Below are 13,614 nucleotides of genomic sequence, written 5' to 3'. Positions count from 1 at the left end.
CCGGCCCGTAACTCTTTTCCTCAGTTCTTTTCTGCTTTCCTCTATCTCTCTAAAACCTCTCTCAGCTGTCACCAGATTTTTTTTCGCCACCACTATATGCTCCCCTTCTTTTCTAGCTTTCCCAAACTCTCAGATGGCGGCGAGAGTTGGGCAGGAGGTCCGCCGAACCCTTTGGTTCGCCTTAGGGGGAAGTGGGGCCGTCACACAGTCTTCCTAGGATGAATAGAAGTCAGTGATGGAGTGTGAAGGGAATCATGTGCAGCCTTAGATCTCGGTTCATTAGACGTGGCCCCCTTATAAGCCCACAAATTATCCCTAAAGACAAGATTCTTACGCTCAAAACAAGCCTTAGTAAAGGCAGAAGAAAACGTTTCTTTGGGACAAACACCAAGGATGGGTACTTTGAAAAACTCAAAAATCTTCTGAAGAAATTTTTCATAAGACAATTTTCTACGAGAATCAGTGGTAAAGCGAAGTAAAAACTTGCACATGACAAAGCCAAAGTCAATGCGAATTTTTTCTCGAAAACAATAAAAAAGATACAGCTCCATTTTATTGGCATCTGTCCTATGACCATCGGTAGGCACAAGCAAATTTGAAATGATTGAGAAAGCAATGAGATTCACAGGAGCAAGGTCATTTAGTTTTGCATCAGCAGGGGCAGAAAACTTCTTTTGAAAATAGGACAACATCTTAGCACTGTCAAAGTGATTATCAGCAGTGGGATGCTCTTCATAAGAAAAGAAATTGGCAATTTTACTTTTTTATCCTGGTTCAATAACAGTATTTAAAACAGCATTCACAATCTCAGGATCAAACACTAAATCTACCCCATTTACCCTGGACATAATTTCAGTGTGGTTAGTGTCTTTCCTAAGATTGGCAAAGAATTGATATAGCATTTCAGGGTAATAAACGTTAGGCATGGAAATGATATGTGTCCATTTCTGGAATTCAAAGAGACGCAGAATGGACTCTAAACCTATCTTGCGAAATTCAGAGGGATTTATAGTGCGTTAAGGAATGAAACCTTTTTGGGTTATCCAGGAGTGTTTTTCTTTGGCAGCATCATCAAAGAATAGGAAGACAGTGGTTGATTGGGAGGGCGGTTGAGATGTAGTCCCTTGTCCGGATTCAGGCTGAGCAGAAGGCTGTGAAGTTTGAGCCATTACTGCTCCCTTTTTGAAATGTTTGGAGGATCTTTTGGCCCTAGGAGAATCAGCATCCTCATCCCTGATTGGTTGTTTTGGCTGTAATTGGCCCTAGGATCTTTTGGCCCTAGGAGAATCAGCATCCTCAGCCTTTACTGCGCCTGTAATTGGTTGTTTTGGCTGGAATTGCTTCCGAATTGGTTGTTGAGGCCTTCTGATGAAATTTAACCCTGTTTCTTAGCTTTCAGCTGGTTTTGGAATTTCTGGATTTGGACTTGGAGAGCCTGAGTTATGATGTTTCCGCTAGAATGCGTTTTGGTGAATCTATTTTACGTTTTGATGTAGTATCTTGCATTTTTTACCTGTTTTCACTCAAAACTGGGTTGAGTGACCTTCTTTGATGTTGTAGCCCTGTCTTTTAGCTTCGAAATGGTGGGTCTTGCACCCTCATCCAATAATTGTAGTGAAATTGGTGCCATTACCGCAAAATGAGGTCAAAAACTGTTTTTTCAGGGCTAAAGCTAATTCCATTTCCGGATTTTTCTGGTTTCCTCTAATGCTTATATATGCTTATGGAACCCTATTGTGATCGTGTTGGCATTGGTTTATGACTTGTAATCGAGTCTTCTTGTGCTTATTGGAATATTCTAGGGCTTGACTTTTATTTCCGGTCATTTTCCTAACTAACTTTTGTACTTGGATAACCTTGAGCCTATTGAATGGCTGTGGTGATGAATGTATATTGAGTATGACTTTGGGAGTTGATTGAGGAAAATAATGAAGCCGTGATGGCTGGAAAAGTAAGAAATTTAGGAGAAGTGCTGTCCAATTTTTCTAGGCCGATTGGTTCCTTTAAGTTTGAATTGGCTTGTGATAGAAATGAAGGGCTTTTGGGTTGTTGAACCTAGGTCTTCATGTTACCTTTTTGTTCCCAAAAATCATGTTTTGTACCCTTGCATTAGTAATTATTTGGCGAGGCATACGACTAGTAGTCGAGCCTCACATGTGCATTTTGTTTACTCGATTCTAGATGTGAAACCTTCAATTGGTTAACTTTGATTATTTTAGGGTTTCTTGGCGATTAAAGCCAATCCGAAGTGAAAACTTTTGAGGTATCTGTACTTGAACCGGTGAGTGTACCACTCCCCTCCATTGTTGTTTAACTTGATTTCTGCTCTGCAATCTGTTTAATTTGTTTGAGACGAGAGTGTACTTTATCACACTCGTTCTCTTGTCTGTTCCTATGCCAATTTTGGTGTCAATCTGAATCTGTATCTGTATCTGATATCTGTATCTGTATCTGTATCTGTTCGGACGTCGTTTGGAAACTTGTAACCAACGACCTTTCTGTGACCAATGAGCTCAAATCCTGTGGCTAAGTTATTCGAGTCGGGCCGGCAAGGGCCTGGACGATTAGATAAGGAACCACGGTAGTCTGGTTTGGGATCTTTGGGTATTGAGACCCTTGATTCCGGTATACTCGAGTATTACCATTTCTGTTTCTGATGAGGTGAGCGGGCCCGGTAAAGGGGTGTTTGGTGGACGGAATTTGGTGTAAAGTGGGGTCTACGGACGTGTTGGTTCTATATACGTTGACGGAGAGTCAACCGGCTTGGATCAAGTACTGCGCTGGAAAGCTGGCTCCTGAGAGCCACCTGTATCCTTCCTATTTGAGTTCTTGTGTTTACCTGTCTTACTTTATAGCGAGCATGTGTATCTGATTTGTATAACGTGAAATGCCTGATTTTTTTTGCTACATGTTTGGTACCTCATTGGGCGTAAGCTCACCCCCTTTCTGTTACCTTTGTTTTCCTTACAGGAACCTCTTTTGGAAATCATGATTTTGAGAAGCGAGTTGAGCTAGTTAGAAAATCTTTTGTTCTTTTGTATAGCTCCTCGAGAATGAGCAAACTCTAAATGTATTTCGTTTCACTGGTTCCATTTGAATTGTAAACCTAGCGACATGTATATATGAAAGCATTTTTTCCATGTTTAAGCTTGGCGGTCTTCAATCGTTCATTTCTTTTGGGTCCTATCTCGCGTAATATCGGATTTGTGTGACTCGACTCCGTAGTCCTGGCGAGAGCTGGACAGGCGGTCCGCTGAACCCTTTGATTCGCCTTAGGGTGAGGTGGGGCTGTCACAGTAATACCCGAACGTAACTCGTAAAGGCACCGCATTTTGGGTGAGTGCTTCCAAATACCTGGTTGACCTGGACACTTGTTCACAATACTTGTACATAATTGATATGAGATTTGTTGATTGGGTAAGAGTGTACTTTATGGCACTTGCCCTAACATGATCTATACTTGTTTATTGTTGCAATTAACTTGATATACTTGTACTTGAGTTGAAAGTGCGGAGCGGCAATATGTACCACACTCAATCTGAGTGGGAGGTGCCTGTCATTCCCGTCTCCGTACTTTTATTTTAATTCAGTCGATTGGAGTGTTATCTCATCAACTTTTGGGGACCCTAAACCCCACTGGCTAGTTAATCGAGTCGAGCCGGCAAGGGCTTGGTCGATTAGATAACGAACCATAGGTCGTTAGTTATGTCAAGTGGAGTGATATTTCCTCAACTAATCGGTATACTCGAGTATTACCACTCGTGTTTATTGAGGATTTTGGGCCCAGTAGGGGGTGTGAATGGTGGACGGAGAGTAGTGTAAGTGGTGCTCTACTGGATTGGTTACTTACTTGAAGGTTGACGGAGTGTCAACTATTACTTGATCAAGCTCTGGTGATGCGATGGGAATTTGGCTCCTGAGAGCCATCCGTATCCTTATACTTTGGAATGATTATTGTTTATTGGATTATTGTTTCTTTTGAAAAACTTTTACACTCGCTCACTTTGAGATTTGCTACTTGAAGTATTATTATTCACTCTTATGAACTTTTGATGCCATTAACTTGCTACATTGATATTCGTACTTTCAAAATGGTCAATTTGTTATTTGGAATCTCACTGGGCTTTTAACTCATTCCACGCCATTTGTTTTCCTTACAGGGGGTACGAGCGAGGCATGAGACATGTACAGACTAGCATAGCCTAGTTGTTTTGAATTTTGAATATGTACTCGCGCAAGTACCCGACTAGGGTGGATTGTACTCGATTTGTAAACACTTTGGAGTATTTTGGTGTGTAGAAGCTTTGTATCTGGATTTGAGTATCAATGTATAATAAGTGGATGTGTTATTCATTTTTGTTGGATGTACGTTCTTAGTTTTTTCTTGAGATACGAGTGAGTGAGTCCTGGCGAGAACTGGGCAGGCGTTCCGCGAATACCCTTTGGTTCGCCTTAGGGAGAAGTGGGAGCGTCACAGTTGGTATCAGAGTGCTAGATTAGAGACCTCTTTGGGAGTTATACTAGAAACCTTACATTTAAGATCCGAGATAGAACGACTTAGTCCTGCCTTAAGTGATATCCGAGCATATTAGTGACTAAGTTTCTAACCCAAAAGGTGAATTGTTTTGCAGGGATGAAAAATGGAAATGGTACCCCCGCAACTAATGGGAATGGCCATGCTAATGGTCACATAGAGCCTCCTAGACCTATTTACTTCCGAGCTCTTGATGGGGGAGCTCGTGTGCGTTACTCACCTGCTACTAGATACCCTCGATGCTCGTGTAGGGTAACCTTTGCCTACCCGAACCACCTCGTACTTGCTTTGGACGACAAATGTCGTCAATTGGTGAATGCCAATCGGAATTTACAGGAAGAGGTAGACGAGTTTAGACAGATGGTTGCTCAGGGTGAGAGGATCGCTGAGCTCGAAGAGGTGCTGGAGGGCAAGATGGCTACTGCTACGGTTACTAGCGAGAAGCTTCAGAGGGCTAGGGCCTGACTTGCTAGAGTAGGAGAGGAGATCCGTGATCGGGCTTCCGGGATCCTGGCTGATACTACCATGATGATAGATAGGATGATGGATATTGCTCAGAGCCCAGTTCAGGAGGAGGAGGACCCTGAGGAGGATCCTGAGGAGGAGGTTCCCCTTGGTAGTCCTACTTTGGACTAGGTCTAGAGCGATTGACCTTTTGACTGGTACAGTTAAGATTAGCTGGGGTAATGCGAGTGCTGAAACCATTGTATTTTGCATAATTGTATGGCGTACTTTGAGGCACTTGATTTTGCTTTAGTCTTATATGACTGAAAGTACTCTTGTGGCACCTGTGTGCTATATTTTTTGTGATTTTCCCCATGACTTGTTAATTGTATAGATCTTGACATGCTAATGAATGTAAATTATTGTATTTCCAATATTTTCTTGATTGGTTCTTGTTTTCGACTTTTTTTACATAATTGATTTATTTCTTGCACTAGACACAAGGACGAAGGAGTGGTCAAGGCCGTGGGCGAGGGACTAGACAGGCCCAACCTCATGTGAATGACCAGGGATCAACAACTGGACCGACCCAGGGACAAGAAAATATTGAGGGTAATCAAGTGGCTACTGCCATTAATATGATGACTGATATCCTAGAACGCTTGGCTGAAAGACAAGGTTCTGGACCACTTAACCAACCTGGGGGACAAGATAGAGGAGAGGATAGAGTCTTGGAGAGGTTCTTGAAGTTTAATCCGCCTAAGTTTATTAGTGAACCTGATCCTGAGGTAGCGGAGAACTGGTTGGAAAGGATGACTAATATATTCGCTGCCTTAGACTATACCGAGGATAGGCGAGTGAATTTTGCTGCATTCCAATTTGAGAGATTGGCTCTAGCTTGGTGGGATGTAATAAGGGGAAAGTAGGAAAGAGCCCAAACCCCTTGTACTTCGGAGAATTTCACAAGGGAATTTAATGTAAAGTTTCTTCCTCTCTTAATCCAAGAAAAGAGGGAGGATGAGTTTATCAAATTGAAACAAGGGACCCTTAGTGTAGCAGAGTATGAGGGGAAGTTTACTAAACTTTCTAAGTATGCTCCTGAATTGGTGATCAATGAACGGAAGAGGATAAGACGGTTCGTACAGGGGCTTAATGCGGAAATCCAGGAGGGATTGGCCGCAGTCCAAATTTCTACATTTACTGAGGCTTTAAAGAAAGCGCAAAGGGCTGAGAGTGTGAGAATGCAAGTGAGGAACTTTCACAATAGGAAACGGAACTTTTCTAGCCACACTTCTGGACAGGCTAGTAAGAATGCACAGCCTTCCAAAACGGGAAGAGGAATGGGAGGAATACGGACTGCTGGAGCTTCAAGGGGAGCTTTATCCAGAAAAGGTCGTAGTGGACCGGTTCAAGTTAAGGGAGAGCCTTCTAGTGGTTCAGCAGTGACCCCTCAAGTTACTTGTGGGTACTATGGTAAACCCAATTACTCTGTGAATGATTGTTGGGGAAAGTCTGGAAAGTGTTTGGCTTGTGATAGTACCGAACACCAACTTGCGAACTGTCCAAGTAAAATGAAGATAGGAGGGAACACTCAAAAACCAGAAAAGTCAATCTCTAAGCAGACCAGTGCTGGAGGAAGTCGACCTAAGGTACCGGCTAAGGTTTATGCACTGGATCATCAACAGATATCCGATGCGACTGAGGTGGTTGAAGGTACGGCTCCTGTCTTCCACCATTTAGCTAAGATTTTAATTGATCCGAGTGCGACTCATTCTTTTGTAAATCCTAATTTCATGAGTGGAATAGATTTGAAACCAATTAAGTTACCCTATGACTTGGAGGTTAGAACGCCTACTAGGGATACCCTTTGGTTTGCCTTAGGGAGAAGTGGGGGCGTTACACTAATCTTAACGAAGCCTAATCTTGATTACAAGCATAGGTTCCATCCTCTTTTGTAGGGAGAGTGGAGGATAGAATTACATAAGCCCTGACTTCTAGATATGATGACTCACCATATCACTTGATGACTCAATATCTTAACTACATGCCACATGTCTAGCTAGGTTCGTGATTCATCATACATGCTAATAACTCAGTAGGACACGTGTCGGACTAATACACTAACCAGACAATGACTTATCACTCATACTACTGACTCAGTATGACACATGTAAAATTTGCCGATGACTCAGTAAGACACTTGTCAACCCTCTTGATGGTTCAGCAAGACATTTGTCAATATTCAAACTATCTTGACTATGACCCAGCATCTTATTACATCATACATGACATCAGCTACTATATTACATCATCCATGACATCACTTTTTCATGATGTCTTTGAGTCTTCTTTTGATTTTGGCTATATGCTGCTACTTCTGTCTGTCTGGTCTAATTTGGACCACTGTTCTAGGTGGTGATCAATTAGATTGTGACATGTCAGTATCATTAGGGTGAAAGGACCAAGATCATAGGGATCTTGAGAGTCCTGCATGGCATGGCATATCTGGTCTGCATAATCACCCTTGGCCCTTTGCACTTGATCCCAATGTACATGATTGAATTTGTAGTTCCACGAACTATGACTTCTTGGCCAAATTTCTAGAGAATAACTTTATTTTCTTGGAAAAGATGGCGTTGAGCTTCTGAGTATTCTATTTCTATAACTTGGATGATGTAAGAGAAATGGTGGTACATCAAAAATGATTGTAGTGCTTGTACTTCTAAATCTTGATAGTGAAGTAGCCAGTATAAATGGGCGATCATATAGTCTGAGTGCTTGGTAAAAAGTTGGTTCCAGTAAGAAAAAGGCTTGAACTAGGTCAAGAACTTGACCAAATTGTGAAAGAGCCCCTTCCTAAACAACGGGTAGTGAAACTCCATAAGGATGTAGAATTGGTGGCATGGTACCAAAAACACCATAGCAATGGCTGAAGAAAATCCTTGGGCTAGCAAACGAAGATCTAGGAGAAAGGGTAGTTTGGATGGACACCCCAATAATTCAAGATAGATTCACCATAATTTCTAAAGATTTCAAGTTCATGGAAAATCTGTTGCTCTATAAAGTCTGACTACTTCTAGGGAATGCTTAAGGATAGAAACTTCGAAGGGTACTCTAGTGGAATAGAAGATGATGCTAGATAAACATCATGATTTGTGGGTTGACTTGATCAGGTCTCAAGAAGAAATCTGTTACCATATTGAATTTTTCTTTGATGTGCTTGACAACAAAAGAATATTGTGAAAACCACATGGCCCATCAAAGGATTTGTAGGTGCAGAATAGTCTTCTATCTAAATTGAAGCATATTGGAAAACCACCTCATGTCCATTTTTGCTAAGAAAGAGTGGCCGATCAAGTAAACTGAGAACCATTTAATTCCATATTTGACCGCTTCCGTGAAAGTAGAATGATAATGTTACTCCGATTCCTTGAACTTTCCACTTGCATACCCACATAGTTTTCGGTCTCCATCCATGTCTTCTAAGAGGATTATGCCCCAATATCTATCGCTTGCATCAGTCTATAGGATCAGTTTTCCCTTGTCTAGCATGTGGAGTGTAGAAAGATCCTGTAGTTGGGCCTTGAGCTATTGGACTGCTTTTGTTTGAGATGATCCCCATGGAGGTGCATTCTTTTTTAGCATTTTGGCCAAAAGGCTGATGAGCTTGGCTACATGAGGGACAAAATCTCGGACATAGTTAACAATTCCAAGAAATTGTTAGATTTGCATAAGGGTGAGATTGTCATCTGGAAATTTGAGTGGTTCCTGACCAATATGGGCTTCTAGGCTAAAGGATTCACTAGAAAAGTCCATGCCGAGGAAAGAGAGCTAAGACCATTTTCTTTTCGAAAAGCATGACGCCGAAACCTTGGACTATTTAGGCAAACTCCTCGGATCACTTGTTGACATGGAATGCCTCGCAAGCCATTAGGAGTCTGATTTCTTGATCAAGTCTGAGAGTAGCAGCTCATGGCATTCTAGTTCTACCATCTATAAGTGTTTAGGATTCATTCTAGAATGGCTGGCCTTTGTAGGATTGATATCCTCATTCTTCTTGAAAGGAAGTCAAATGAAGAAATCCGAATTCTTCCATAATGGATTGGAAAACTTTTGGAGGAACTCAACATGAGAATTCGCACAACATTGTTCCATGATGAACTTGCGAAAATTCTCAATTTGTTCAAGTGACTATTGCAGATGGATTCTGGGGACTTCAATAAATGACTTGAAGAACTTCTTGGACTTTATCCAGTTAGGAAGAATATGGAATCTCTTTGATTGCTATTAGAGATCAAATCCAACAAGAATGTCTTTACTAATTAAATCAGAAGCAATGATCTTTGTCTGGACTATGCAATCTAGAAGGATTTGGACAATAACGGACTATTTAGTGATTAGCTTTGTATCAAAGATCTTTCCATCAGCAGTGTAAAATAGATGTTTTTCATACTCCCAAAGTTCTTCAGGAACGATATCCGAGTTCATCATTGACATAGCAGTTTCTGTGTCAAAAAAAGCAATGACTGGGATTGGTTTGTCATATTTGGATGGAAGAACATGAACCACTATCTGAGGCTACTTCATGATTGGGAGTGCAGCACCTTGTGCTGGAATATCCAAAGAGATATGATAACACAGCTTTGAATCATCATCCGGGACATTTAATGCCAAGACCATCCAATCTGAGGGTCCGTCTTCAGGATGCATAAGAATTTCAGTCTATTGCTAGATATCAAAGATGAGATGAACTCCTTTCTTGTTCTGAGGGAAATTTTGGCAAAATGCCTCTTCTTGTGACAAATGCATTTGTCAGTCTTATGTTTGTAGCCGCTGTAACAAGTCTTTCTCCTTTGAAAATATCTCCATTTCCGTTTGACTGGCATTGAGTGGATGGATAGACCTTTACTCTATTGAATCTCCATTTGAGGATCTACAAGAAATGCATCTTCCTTTGATTTCAAGGTCAGGTCGCTTACATGCTTGATCCAAACAACGATCTCCTTTGAGATATTGGCACACAATGTGTCGCTTATGACACATATCGTCCAAAGCATGGAAGGCAACTTGGTGAATTTGTCTAGCAGTTCATCCTAAGATAGATCCATATTTGTGATGAATATAAAGCTCTGCTCATTTGTAAGAGGCTCAGGCAACGAGCTCAAGAAAGCTTGCTTCAGACTTACTTCTGCACCAAAGGTATAGAATAACTGGATCATTCTTTTGAAATGTTTATCCAAATTTTTACAATTGTAGGAATGGCATTTCATGTAGAAGAACCCTTTTCTCTTAGCCTCTTTATCTGCTGTAACATCTCCAAGGAAAACCATATGAAGAATACCAAGGACTATTGAGAAATCCTGCTGGGTGAGAAAATGCATCTTGTTTGTTTCTCCTAGAGTTGTCCACCAATCTTTGAGAGTACCAGTAAGTCTAGCAATGAATTTAGAGAGAATTTCATAGTTACTTTCCTTGACTAATTTCTTAGTAGACAATCCAGGCTTGAAACTCTTGAAAGCGCCTGGCCTATTTTGTTGGAGGAATATCATCAATCATGAAAGGCTTGAGTGCCTATTTTGCTCTTTCCCGATGAATGGGATGGTTCAATAACTTCTTCTTCATCAGGCTCGAGATCTATGATAGTTTCATCAGTAGTTCTCACCATGTGGATTGTTGGAGCTAGTTCTAAGTTTGGAACTACATCTACAAATTCGCTAGATAAGGATTCTGAAGATTCTGGTGCCAAGGACTCCTCCGAGGAGGGTTCTTAAGGACTAATAGTATGAAGAAGAGAATAAGAAATTTTAACAAAAGTGGAATAAGGATTTTTAAGAGGTAGGGAGGTAGGATTTATCTGTTCAGGTTCGATAGTAACTTCAGACAAGTAGCCTAGCCTATCTAAATTAGATCGACGGAAAGAGAGAGTTCTAGGTTTAGTAGCAAGAACATTAGAAGATAAAGAAGCCATGAGTACAAAGATTTCCTTTCTTACCTCTCTTAGCTTCCACTCAACCAATAACAACAAAGGTGTGGCTCTCCTTGCTCCTCCACCAACGAGAACGAAGGGCTAACTCTGACACCAGAGAAAAGGAAGTACATACAATGTTTCTCCTAGCAAGAAAAATGTGGGCACTCGATTGATTTATGATTAGTTGCCACAGGACTTTCATATTCTCAAGAAAAAGATAATTTTTCTTTTTTAAGAGAAAAGGTGGATCTGCATTTTTTTACACTTTAGCATATAATGCTAGTTAGTATAGCCCTTGCTGTGTTGCACTTTATGGTCCTCTTCTTTATTGTGCAAATTTTAGATAACCAAAACCCAACACCAATTTCTAGTTATATGTCACACCCCAAAGAGGGAAAAAAAAGGCGATGCCACTAATGTTGTAGTATTTTTATTTGTCGCACCTTATGCTTCCTTTCTTTTCTCTGATTCACATGGGCTCACCATAATCACCATGGCTACCGTTACCACCATCACCAAAAACCACCCAAAACACCATCACCATTGTACCACTACCAATATAAATCACCATGCGTTCAAGGGAAAAGACCAAGAGAGAAAACCCATAGGGAAGGGAAGTAGAAAAAGGGTGCAACAAAAGAAGTTAGGTAACCACACATGACCAAATAAGCGAGGTAACCACACATGACGAAATAAGTGATGGGTGAAGAGAAAATATGAGAATAAGAGTTATAACTTGCATGGCAGAGAAAGGGATGGGGACAAGAAAATTGGAAGATGAGAATATGTTTGACACTCGGATTGTATAGTGACTCGACCAAACTCAAAGATCAGAGGTCAATTGGTCGAATTCGGTGATGTCATTTTTGTTTCACCCTCATATCACTTGCCCATCAAATTTGTAAAAGATAACCAAATTGCAAACTTTCCGAGTGACAAATGAATATCAATCATTTAAAAGGAATTTTATGTAAAACATAACAATCAATTTTAAAATTAATTGTTAATGTTTCTAAAGTTCCAATGCACATTTATGAGACTAAATTTTTTTGAAAGGACAAGTATTCAACACAATTGAGGTGCATTTATGATGGTATAGTTGCATAGAGAAATTGCAATTATAGTTCTTCAACACATTAGGAGTCAAAACAAAAATATTAGAAAGTGTTAATCATAAAAGGCAATCCCTTGTCTTATATCGCCTTCTCCAACATTCATCTCCTTTTTGCCGTTTGCTTTCTTCCCTTCTCCTTTTTTTTTAGTTTCTAATTTTTTCATTGTTTTCCTTCTTTTCTTCTATTTTTTATTTTACATTCATAGATCTTTTTGAAGATGACAATAGCCATAGAGAATGTTGTAAAACTCAACTCGAGCTAGACTATCGAATTGATTGACTAGTGGACCAGTTTACTTTTTTGTCTAAGCAAGCCCTTAAACCCAGTAGAGGTAAAAAAAAAAAAAAAAAGACACCAACTCAATATCACTTGATCTAGAAAATTCATAAAATTGAATCGTTGAACCAAAATGGTTTTTAATGAATTGACTGGTTTATTACTCTAATTCAATCCCAAAATTTTCACTATTGATTAACTAATCTCATAAAGGTGACATGCCTAATTAATCCTCACCAAGTACAATGCATGAACGTGAAAATTACATTTATTGCTTTGTCCAACTACTCTCTATTTCTCTCTCTTTTTCTCATAATTACATTTCTTTCCCATAACGGATTCTATTTCTTTGTTATTGTCTTTTATTAATTTTTCATACCTATTTTACAAATTCCTCTTCCTATAATTACTTTTAAATTTAGAATGTAACATAATAATATAGGAAATTATGTTTTGTATATTTCTTTTACCTTTTGTTCAACGCAAGAAACTTTTGAAGCTCAAAAACGCAATACTTAAAAATATTAGAATGTAGATTGACATTATTATTTTTAAAATGGAGTAAATTTTCTACATCTATTTGCATAGTTTTAATGTGTGAGAGTTATTAGTTGTATTGACCAAGTACTTGTGACGTTAAGTGCAATTACGGCTAACCCAACATTTTAACTGGCAACCTTTTAACTAGTAGTTTTTTCAGATCAATGAACAGTTTAGATTTCAAAACCCAGATATATATATATATATATATATATATATATATATTCTTTTTCTTCCATTCTTGCCATTTGCTTCGAACTTTTCTCTTGTGAACTTCAAATCTTTGTTTGTTGGAAATACGAATTAAGTTTGTTATAGATGAAGAGAATTTTAGGAAACAAAAAAAAGAAATCAATTTTGAACAAAATACATCAATAAAATCGATTTTTACCAATTCCTAATTCAATTGAGTTTTGACGGGATTTAATAGAGTTTATATTGAGCTGATTTTTTAAGTAGACTTAGACTGCAAACCTAGTCGATTTTTGGTTCAATCGATCGAATCGATCGGTCAACTCCAAGTTATAAAACATAGAGGAGGTAGTGAGGTAATATTGATGATAAGACAAATAACAAACAAGAGGGTAAGAAGGGAATACTATATAGTTGAGGTAGAAAACATGTGATGATGGACTTAACAAGAATTATTCTGTAGAAATGCATTAATTTATACTCATATGACATTTATCAGCTCTAGAGAAAACACATTACATCTAGTAGTGGTAGGTTATTGAAGG

At 39.4% G+C, this 13,614-nt stretch overlaps 1 long non-coding RNA gene across 1 annotated transcript; it reads right to left on the bottom strand.

The window, feature by feature from the left end:
• Positions 1-8,154: 8,154 nt before the first annotated feature.
• LOC113707691 (uncharacterized) lies at positions 8,155-11,184 on the bottom strand. Its single transcript, XR_003452317.2, has 2 exons — positions 10,971-11,184; positions 8,155-10,166 (listed from the first exon to the last, which is right to left on the bottom strand). It is a non-coding gene; the product is annotated as an uncharacterized lncRNA (long non-coding RNA).
• Positions 11,185-13,614: the final 2,430 nt, after the last annotated feature.

Source organism: Coffea arabica, chromosome 9c, assembly GCF_036785885.1.
Source record: "Coffea arabica cultivar ET-39 chromosome 9c, Coffea Arabica ET-39 HiFi, whole genome shotgun sequence".
Taxonomy (NCBI): Eukaryota; Viridiplantae; Streptophyta; class Magnoliopsida; order Gentianales; family Rubiaceae; genus Coffea; species Coffea arabica.
This window is presented reverse-complemented; position numbering and strand designations above follow the sequence as displayed.